The sequence below is a fragment of the Rattus rattus genome, chromosome 8 (genome assembly GCF_011064425.1).
Source record: "Rattus rattus isolate New Zealand chromosome 8, Rrattus_CSIRO_v1, whole genome shotgun sequence".
Classification (NCBI taxonomy): domain Eukaryota; kingdom Metazoa; phylum Chordata; class Mammalia; order Rodentia; family Muridae; genus Rattus; species Rattus rattus.
This window is the reverse complement of record NC_046161.1, coordinates 78718882-78728671: the sequence shown is the minus strand read 5'-3', so window position 1 is coordinate 78728671 and position 9790 is coordinate 78718882. Positions and strand designations below refer to the sequence as shown.

Sequence of the window (9790 nt, the reverse complement as noted above, 5' to 3'; positions counted from 1 at the left end):
TGTATATAATTGATTACATTTAATTACTCTTGTTTGTCTTGAATGCAATTAGTTGAAATGCAGGATTAGTGGTAACTGCAGCAAAGTCAGGTAACTATCCCAATCTTTTTGAAAAAGGCAATATTTTCTAGTTCCATCCATTTGCCTGAAAAACTCAGGATGTCCTTGTTCTTAATAGCTGAGTAGTATTCCATTGTATGAGTGAACCACATTTTCTGTTATGGGATATCTGGGTTGTTTCCAAACTTCTGGCTATCACAAATAAGACTGCTATGAAGACAGTGGAACACTGAACATCCAGTTGCTTCTTGTCTATTAAGGGTACACAGTCACAAGACTAATATAGTAAGTAATATAGATACGTCTGTAAAAGGTTAGAGGGATAAAATTAAAAGAAAGGGGAGATGCATTTTGTTACAATAAACTTAAAATATCCATTACCAAAAGGCAAACTGAAATTTTTGCTAGAAAATTATTTAATATGAAGAAATGGTGCACATAATACTTAAGAAAACCTACTACTTGGTTAAAAATAAAGTCAGTAAAATTTCAGAGAAGATGTAAAGGCAATAAATGCACACAAAGATCTAGTCAACCTAAGCAGTAGTAAGGAAATACAAATAGGAGCTATGAAAGATGTTTTATATCTATTAGAGGAAAATTGAAGTACCACAGCAGTACTATAAATGAAGTAATAGCACAATAAAAATATCTCTACACTGTTGTGGGCTTGTAAATTCACACAACTCTGTTGGAGAGTAGTTTAATAGCAACTAGAAAGGTTGAGCATAATCCTGCAGTACAGATTGTACAAGCTAGTGAAAATTCTGTGTGTGTGTGTTCCTGTCAACATGTACAATGTTGGCAGCACCATTGTTTGCAACAGAAAAACAGCATATGGCATGAGAATGGGCATCAACTGGAGTGGATTCATAATACATATCAGTGACAAAGTGGCTAAAGAAACAAGATTCAGCAAACCACATCACTTCAACTTCAGCTACTGTAGCAAGTTGCCCCTCTTCTTCTGTGTCATATTTTTATATAAATAAAGCCAGTTATGGGGGAAGTTAGTAATCACTTGCATGATTTATAAATCATCAATCTCAAGATGATTTAATTGCTATCTATGGTGGCAGCCATGGCTTGATCCAATTTGTCTTTGAAGTCTGAAGATAATGGGTCTGTACCAAGGCCACTCCTGCTTTTCCTCCTGCTCCCAAGGAGAGGATAAGTCCCATCCTGGCCAGCAGAAGGATGAAGATTTTCTTTTTTTGTCTCATGCAGTGTGGAGTAGAAGCTATCTCAACATCCTCATACAGATATACATGAGGGATAATTATAACAGGAATACAAAGTCAGTCTATGGAGCAAGTCCCAAGATAGCCAAGCTTATCCAGTGAAGGAATTGGAAAACAGAGAGCTGGTAATTAATGAAACAGATCAGGAGGCCATGTTCCAGCCCCAGCAAGCAGCAGAACTCGGCAGCTTTGGCCACGTGGCTCTGGCTTTAGAGTCCAGAATAGAAGGGACTACTGGGACAATAGATGTTGGTTATCTGGAGCTAAGAAATTAGCAGTGATTAAGAAGAGACCAGCATCACTGAGGTGAAATCTTCTGGGAAGTGTTTTCTGAAAGCACAAAGCTATGTTCCAGAGCTGGCCAAGGCTGTACCTCATGCTGCAGCTGGACTTGGTAATGCGTAAGAGTCACCCAGGTGGTACTGGTTTTGAAAGCACATAGGGGTCGTGAAGAACAGCTGAGGCTCAGCACTGAGAGGTCATGGAAGGCCACTGGTGAAGGTGCAGCCTTAGTTGGCAGTTGATGGCCCAGGACTAAAGGAGTCATGGAAAGGAGTTGAGGCTTGGCACCATAAAGAAAGCTAGTGGTGAAGACTTCGCATTGCTGGTCTCTTCTTGGACTTCTCACTTTTGTGGAACATAAGGCCCCAGGGCCAGACCACAGTGTCACAGGGGTCACTGAAGATCATCTGAGTGGCTAATTGAAGGACTTCCTCCCAGAAGGAAATTGCTTCCTTCTGGGGGAATTTAAACCCTGTCACTTGAGAAAGGCCTTGAAGGCTTCTAATTTGGGAATCCTTGTGGTGAGAAGATGAATTTCCCATGACAGAAAAGGATAGCATTGCTCAGTCAAAAGGGGAATATTCCCAGGCCTGCAAGAGTTCCAGGAGATTCCACTCAGACTGCTACCCTACCTACAAATTTAAGAAAACTGTCAACAGCCCTAAGAGCTCTTAACTGGCCATTGTGTTACTGTTTTTTGTTATTGTTGTTGTTGTTTTTGTTTTGTTTTGTTTTGTTTTTTCCAAGAGATTTAGAGAGGTGAAGGGCTGTTTGGAGACCAACAAGAGGACTAAGGACCTTCAGTCAATACTGAGGCAATAATCAGTCCCAGTGAGTACATTTCAAGTCCTAGAGATGGAGAGAGCCCCATTGACAGTGTTACTCCTGGGGAGTTGGAGGGGGGACGCTTCTACTCAGTATCATTATGTGAGACATTCACTTAAAAAGGGCAAGATTTCAATAAACCAGAGAGAAGGCAAAATGGAGAATTTGATATCTGAAGAGTGGTAGGAAACCCAAATACTAGCAAACAAACCAATTCTCTGAAAGAGTGTTCTGGAAACACACATACAACAAAATAAATTCTCTGAGACAAAGCAGAAGTAAAACAACTAGTTTAGAATAAACCATCAGACCATCACACAAAGCAATGGGAAGTGCGGCCTCATAAACTCACCAACAATAACCAGAATATTGACCACTAAGAACCTAAGCTGGTACACGTCACTGTTCCAGGGAACACCTCTTGTTCTGAACATGTGTCCTCCTTGGAGCTGCACATTCAAGCACCAAAACTGTCAACACAAAAGTACTCTCATCTCAAAGGGATAAGAGATAATTTATTGTGAGCCAAATATTTGACCATGACATTAGAACATTGATTCTCTTTCTGGAAGTGGTTGAGCAAACTTTTGTAGTTATAACACAAAAGAGAGAAACAAATCAGGACCCTTTCCAAATACTTTGGCAGGATCATCCAGCAGGCAGGAGGGCTACAGAAAACAAAAGAAAACCACTGTCATGTTGATGTTCTCAGATGTTGTCCAATCAGATTCTTAGCTTTTGGTTCTGTGGAAGTCTGTGTTACACTGAAAATATATTTGAAATGTTTATCTGATAGTACAAACTATGTTGGGTCAAAGACAGAAGTGGGCATGGAGAGAGGAGATTCTGAAAGTGAAGGAACATGGTAAGTCCTGAAGAAAAGTGAAGGAACATGATAAGTCCTGAAGAAAATGCTAAAATTGAGAAGTTTCCCCATTATGTTACAGAAGCTATAAGCAGAAGCTGAGAGAAAACACTCTCAGACCGTGGAGGTTCTGCCCTGACCTGCATAGCACGAGTTGCCGTCAGCTGGTGTTGCCTTCACAGGTGGAATTTCCTCACATGAGTTGGGAGTTCTGCTTTTTGTTGGATAAGAGAGATCTGTGCTGAGAAACAGAATCTATGCATTTGGCTGCCGGCATGAAGTTGGGCTTAAGGCTTTTGCCTTTACAAGCTTGCTGCTTTGCAATAAAGTTGAATCTTGATCAGAACTTTGTCTTGGCCCCATTCTTCTCTTGTCCCTGTCTTTTTTTTTTATTATTCTTTGTTTCGGAGCTGGGGACCGAACCCAGGGCCTTGCGCTTGCAAGGCAAGTGCTCTACCACTGAGCTAAATCCCCAACCCCTGTCTTTTAATTCCCAGACCCCCATTTGAGGTACCTCTGTTGACTGGTAGTCACTGGTTTGACTACATTGAACTAGCTTAGATCCTAGAAGTGGTTCGTGGAGTTCAGAGGTTGCAGCTGAGGGAAGCATCACCCACGGTTGAATGGGATTTTTTGGTAATGTAAATACCTATGAACCATCCCTGCCTCTGTCAGTAACTCCTCATTGAGCAACATTGATTAAACTCATTGGTTCACCAGATGTCCTTAGGTCCATCATATCAGGGGTTGTCGGACATTGCTTACCTTTCCCTTTAGGAAAAGCCTCATACAATAGCAATTAATGGTTATTAACATGATTAAAGACAGTCCAGGATAATTTGGCTGTGGGCTGGTAACATTTTCACTCTACCCAAGCATGAGGTTTAATCTTGATCAAGGTTAATCCTGATTAACCTTGCAGGATCCTCCCTGCAAACTCCTGAATTGCCCAGTAGGAAGCACGAGTGCCATCAGTCCCTCACTACCACAAATTTTGAGGCTGAGTTTCCCACACATGGGATGCTGATGGCTTTGGCACAGCCAAAGTGCAAAGGATAGGCTGTAGGTTGTGAAAACTACCTATGTGCTCAGGGTGTCTCCCCTCCCAGGTAAGGATAAACCACCATGCAGTATCTTATGTGGCTTTGTTTGTTTGTATTTTCTTGGAATTTTAATTCACACAGCACATTTTCTTTAACTTCAACTACTAATTTTAAATATTTCTTTAATAACAGTTTTTCTTTTTAAGATTTGGGGATTTTTTCTACTGAGTTTTACTGATCTTGTTGTAGAAAACATACGACTTTCTAAGACACAGAAGAGATCTTTCTAAGGTACCATCTGGTGGTTCAATCTGCTTCAAGTTTATTGTTTTCTATAGCACTATGAGGTACTATTCTTTAACTTTCTCCAGTTGGAGTGTCCTCTCTGCCTATGTATTGAAATTTAAGATTGGACAGAAACTATGTATAGCTTATTTTTAGACTTATCTCAAATTTCACTGTGAGTGGGCCCCAAGTTATGCTATGGCCCTCTCATACTGTGTACATTTTTAAGGTACACAAATGAGGGCATGCAAGTGTTATTTATGCCAATTTTCTTTCAAAGATAGTTACTCTTCAATTTCTGTGTACTTTGTACTGTGCTCCTGGGCTTTCTCTTGAATGAGCAGTATGTTTTCTTATCAGCTCTACCATTATCCCATCATCATCTTGAAAAGCCAGAGAGGTTGCTTATCATCACCATATAAATAACAGGAGCACATGGTATGAAGCCACAGTTTTGAAGTTCTTAACTCATACAGAAGTTTGCTCCAACAAAAATATTTTGCAATTTTTCATTCTTAGGCTTTTAAATGCTTACCAATTCTTACTTTTAAATATGTTCTAAGTTTTAATGACAAATTGTTACCTGCAATTGGAATCCCTTCAATATGAGGCCATTTATGGGAAGAGTTTGCTATGTCTGTTTCATAATTAAAAGAACTTTCTATTTAAATAGACCTTGAAATAATTCGATTGAGTGCTATTAGAGAAGGTGTTACATTTATGATGATCCAACCCAACGTGCAATGCATTGTCTAAATTTAAATTCTCATTTAATACATGAATTGCATAATTGCATTTCACTGAGGAAAATATCTCTGAAACTGGACACGTATAATCAAACTTTATTTTCTGTTGACTTTAAGCAAGAGGGATCAACTCATGCATGCTGAAATAAAACAGATCCAGCACTTATTTCATGGCTCATAGGATAAAATACAGTTCCCTGTTTTATGAATTCAAAGTAATTCTTGAAGACATTCATTATGCATCCAAGATGGAAATTTATTTTAATACAGGCAAGAAAGATTAGGGAGGCAAAACATGAGACACCCTATGTTGCCCAATTTCTCACATTTTTTTTCCAGTGAGGTTAAACTAAATTTAATTTGCTCTTATTTTGTTTCAGTTTTTTGTATTTTATTCTTTTTAGATAAAACTTGACCTTATGAAAATTCACTGGACTTGGCAAAGTATTTCTTCCCATTTTACTTGATGAAGTGTATCAGAAATTGAAGAGGGATCTAATGTTATCTCAGTGTCTATGTAATGCGGTTTTCTCTTCAAGAGTTGCAGAATATAATTAGTTACTCTCTTTATTTCATTTATTCTTTAGTTTTATTTTAATAAAAATATGTAGAAACTAGGGAGAAGGAAGGGGAAGAAATAATGTAAATTCATAACAAACCTAAAAATGGGTTTTAGTTGTTTTACTAAAAAGGAATTAGAGGACATGTAGTCAACAGTTTTGCATATATGCTAAGGACTATATTTGTGTCACTCATGGGCAAGAAGCATCTTGAATTTAAAGAAGTCTATAAACATCCTTAGATCCCCTTGGAGAATACCACAATGTCTAGCCATCCTCCTTTCGTGGAATTAATGAATAAATTTTGAGTTTCATTTTCTATGCCCTTATCTTCCTTGGCACTTATTTCCAGGTAAGCCAAACTGTTCTCAGGTTCAGTAGAAGAGAAAATCAGGTCATAGCTCGGCAAGAAAACTGGCAGGCATTAAACTGTTCAGATGTAGAGAAGACTTTCCAATTGACCTATCAGACATAATCAATCTTTTATCCATATAGCAAAAATATCATGTCAAAGACTTTTTGTTTTTCTCTGGCTGATTTTCAGTATGCTTATAAGTTATACTGACCCCAACACACCTGGGTTATAGAGTAGATAATTAGTATACAAAAAGATTGGCCACAAAGTCCTTAGTCTTACCCCCAGATATATCCATAGCAATCTGTACTGTATGGTTCTGAAAGAGTATTTATAGCATCCTTCATGCTACACTACTTGGTTCTGGAAATATGGCTGGGATAATAAGGAAATGAAGCAGGAGCAGACACAAAAGACAAACCTGCAGAAAAGCTAGGATCATACTTGCTATCATACATGCTATGAATACTCTCTGGAGCCACACCTATCATACCATCACATGGAACCTAATTGTACACATCCCAGAGGAAAGGAGTTAGCTAGTCTTGGTAGGAGATGGTAAATATCTGAAAGGAGGTAACTGCAGCTGCTAATTTTTGCACATGCTACCAAAATTTGTACCAGGACCAGAGAGTTTTGCCATTCCTCTGAACGTGACACTAGGATTGAATAGACTTTGCCTTTCCCGTGGGTCGGAGGCATTAGGTCATGAAAGTAGAAGAGAAGACAAAATATAGACTCGGAAAGTGAAACAGATTATGGAAGATACAATCTCACAACAACTTCCATGATCCTGTGGCTCTTAAAAATCTATTCACCCTCTCTTTAGAAGTATTCCCTGAGCCTTCGGGGTGAAGAGTGCTTTGCAGATGTGTCTACTAGGGACACAATGTGTAGATGTGGAAGAACTAATCAAATCTTAATCTCAAAAAAATCAATAAGATAAAAAGTTCCTTAGAGGCAGTTTGGCCACTAGTTCTCTTGAAAGACAGAGATGATAGATAGATAGATAGATAGATAGATAGATAGATAGATAGATAGATAGATAGATAGATAGATAGATGTTAGTTAAGAATAAAAGGTCATAGTTAATTACTAATAAATAAATCCCAGTATAGTATTGCTACCTGCCTCAATTCTTTATGTTTCCAAACGAAAGACACATACACAACCTTCATATGCCTCCTGAAGCACAATAGTACTTACTGTTTAGCCTCTGGGCTGTTAGAATCTACCTCCTGCTCCAGACCCATTTGTGGTGCCCTCTGGACTAGGCTGTCTTGTCCCAGAGCCCAGGGCACTCTCCTTGCTTCTCTACCCCATAGTGGCCTCTGTGTCTCTCCCCTCTTCACACTTTCTTAAAGGGTAACCAATCTCCTCCTCTTTGCTCCTCCTATTCCCAAGCCTGGGAAATCCTGAAATCCTGCTTCTGTCAGCCTTCCCCAGTATTAGCTGCTGGCAACTTTATTTGCCAATCAGAACCAACTGATGACAGGTTCCCAAAAGCTGCATGTAGACCCTCTCCTGTAAACAGTTTTTTGAAAAACATAATTAACATTCATAGTACAAGCAGCTACATCACAAAGATATAATGTTGTTGCCTCCATAATCTATGGGGAAGGAGGTAAAGGAAGGCTAGTGTCCTATAGAATCAGAAAAAAAGTGGACAAATCCCTTCTTAAAGAAGTAGCTTAATGTACACCTTGACTTTAGTCTAGTAGAGTCTGTATAAAATTTCCAATCTCCAGAAATATAAGATAATACATTCATGTTGGTTTAAGTAACTAAATGTGTAGAGGTTGTCTCATCAACAATAGAATATGAATGCAAATATATTATATACATAATTTTACAACATATTCCTATAAAGCAGGATGCCTATGAATTTGTAAAATAGAACAGTATCTTCCATAATCTGTTTCACTTTCTGAGTCTATATTTTGTCTTCTCTTCTACTTTCATGACCTAATGCCTCTGACCCACGGAAAAGGCAAAGTCTATTCAATCCTAGTGTCAAGTTCAGAGGAATGGCAAAACTCTAAGACTGAACCCCCAGTGAACTAGATTGTTGGGGGGAGGGTGGCAAGGGGGGGAGGGTGGGGAGGGGAACACCCATAAAGAAGGGGAGGGGGGAGGGGGATGTTTGCCCGGAAACCGGGCATCAGAAATATTTCAAATGTCAATAACTCACAACTTAGTTAAAAGATTGTATGCCTATACCTCCAGTACTGGCACTAGTGCCTGACTCTCCACTATCTAGCTTGAACTTGTGCAAGTCTTCACTATGTTTTCTATGTGACTTTGCAACTTCCCATTGTGTCTGAACAACACCACTTGCCTGAAGTCATCTTCTGGCTTTTGCTTACATATAGTTTGCTTTGCCTTGAAGTTCCCTGAGTCTTGTAGGCATGTTTGTAAAATGTGTGTCCCATTTAGGAATGAATTTTCTACAGTATCTTATAATATCTACATGTTAATCAGTTGTGGGTCTCTGTGTTAATTGCCATCTAACTGTAAAATGTTTCACTGAAGAAAGAGAGATACACTGCCCTATGTATATAGATGTATATAGAATTCTTTAGGTATAGTTTTAATACTGAAGAAACTAACTTTTAATTAAGGCTAACTTGGTAATAACCCTATACTGAGAAAATAAAGGTAGTTTAATTTAGAGAGAGTTTCTCTTTTAACCTCTGACATAAAACATGTAGGTATCTGAAATTTTCTAGTCACAGATAGAATCATAATGTTTTCAGTGCTGTGGATCACTACACCTCAGACAAGTGTTACTGTGAACTATATATAGTTACTGTGGACTATATTATATTATACAGCAGAAATATCAATGGATATATCCTGTCCTTATCATATTTTGATTCCTGTTCATATCATAGAAATAGATGGTATGAATAAATTAAAAATATCCATATACTAAACATAGAGGAAAGAGTAATATGTTAGAGAGGCAAAATTAAAGTCTCTAGATTTATGCTCATTTACAAAGCAATAAGGAATATCAAATATCTGAGTCAACTGCTTGATTTATGTTAATCATTACTGACTTGAAGAAGACAAAAGTGACAATTTATTCCCATCTTTGTTTATATTATATACTTGGCCAATGTGAAAAGTAACTGCATCTGATTGGTGGGTTCTTGCTAATATAACCAAAGCACGAGTCCAATTGCAACTTTCCTTTGTGTGTGTGTGTGTGTGTGTGTGTGTGTGTGTGTGTGTGTGTGTGTGTTTGAATTAGCACATGTCAATACAGCCAGCAAGTGGCATTTGATATGGCAGGTCAACTTTTTCTACTGGTAAGGTTTACCTGAGGAAATTTGAGTTTAGCTGCTAGGAACAGGAATATACCTTTAATATCATACCTCAGGTCTAAGTTATTTCTGATGTATATCATAATAGATTCACAGAAACTTCACTTGTCTGAGGTATGGTGATTCAAAACAGTAAAAGTTACACTCCCAGAAAATAATGCTACTGACTAACATTTATGTGAAATTGAAGAGATTTGAT

General features: G+C 38.3%; 1 non-coding gene across 1 annotated transcript; it reads right to left on the bottom strand.

Annotated features, from left to right (window-relative positions):
• Positions 1-4224: 4224 nt before the first annotated feature.
• On the bottom strand, positions 4225-4390 carry LOC116908416. Its single transcript, XR_004388955.1, has one exon. It is a non-coding gene; the product is annotated as a U1 spliceosomal RNA (small nuclear RNA).
• Positions 4391-9790: the final 5400 nt, after the last annotated feature.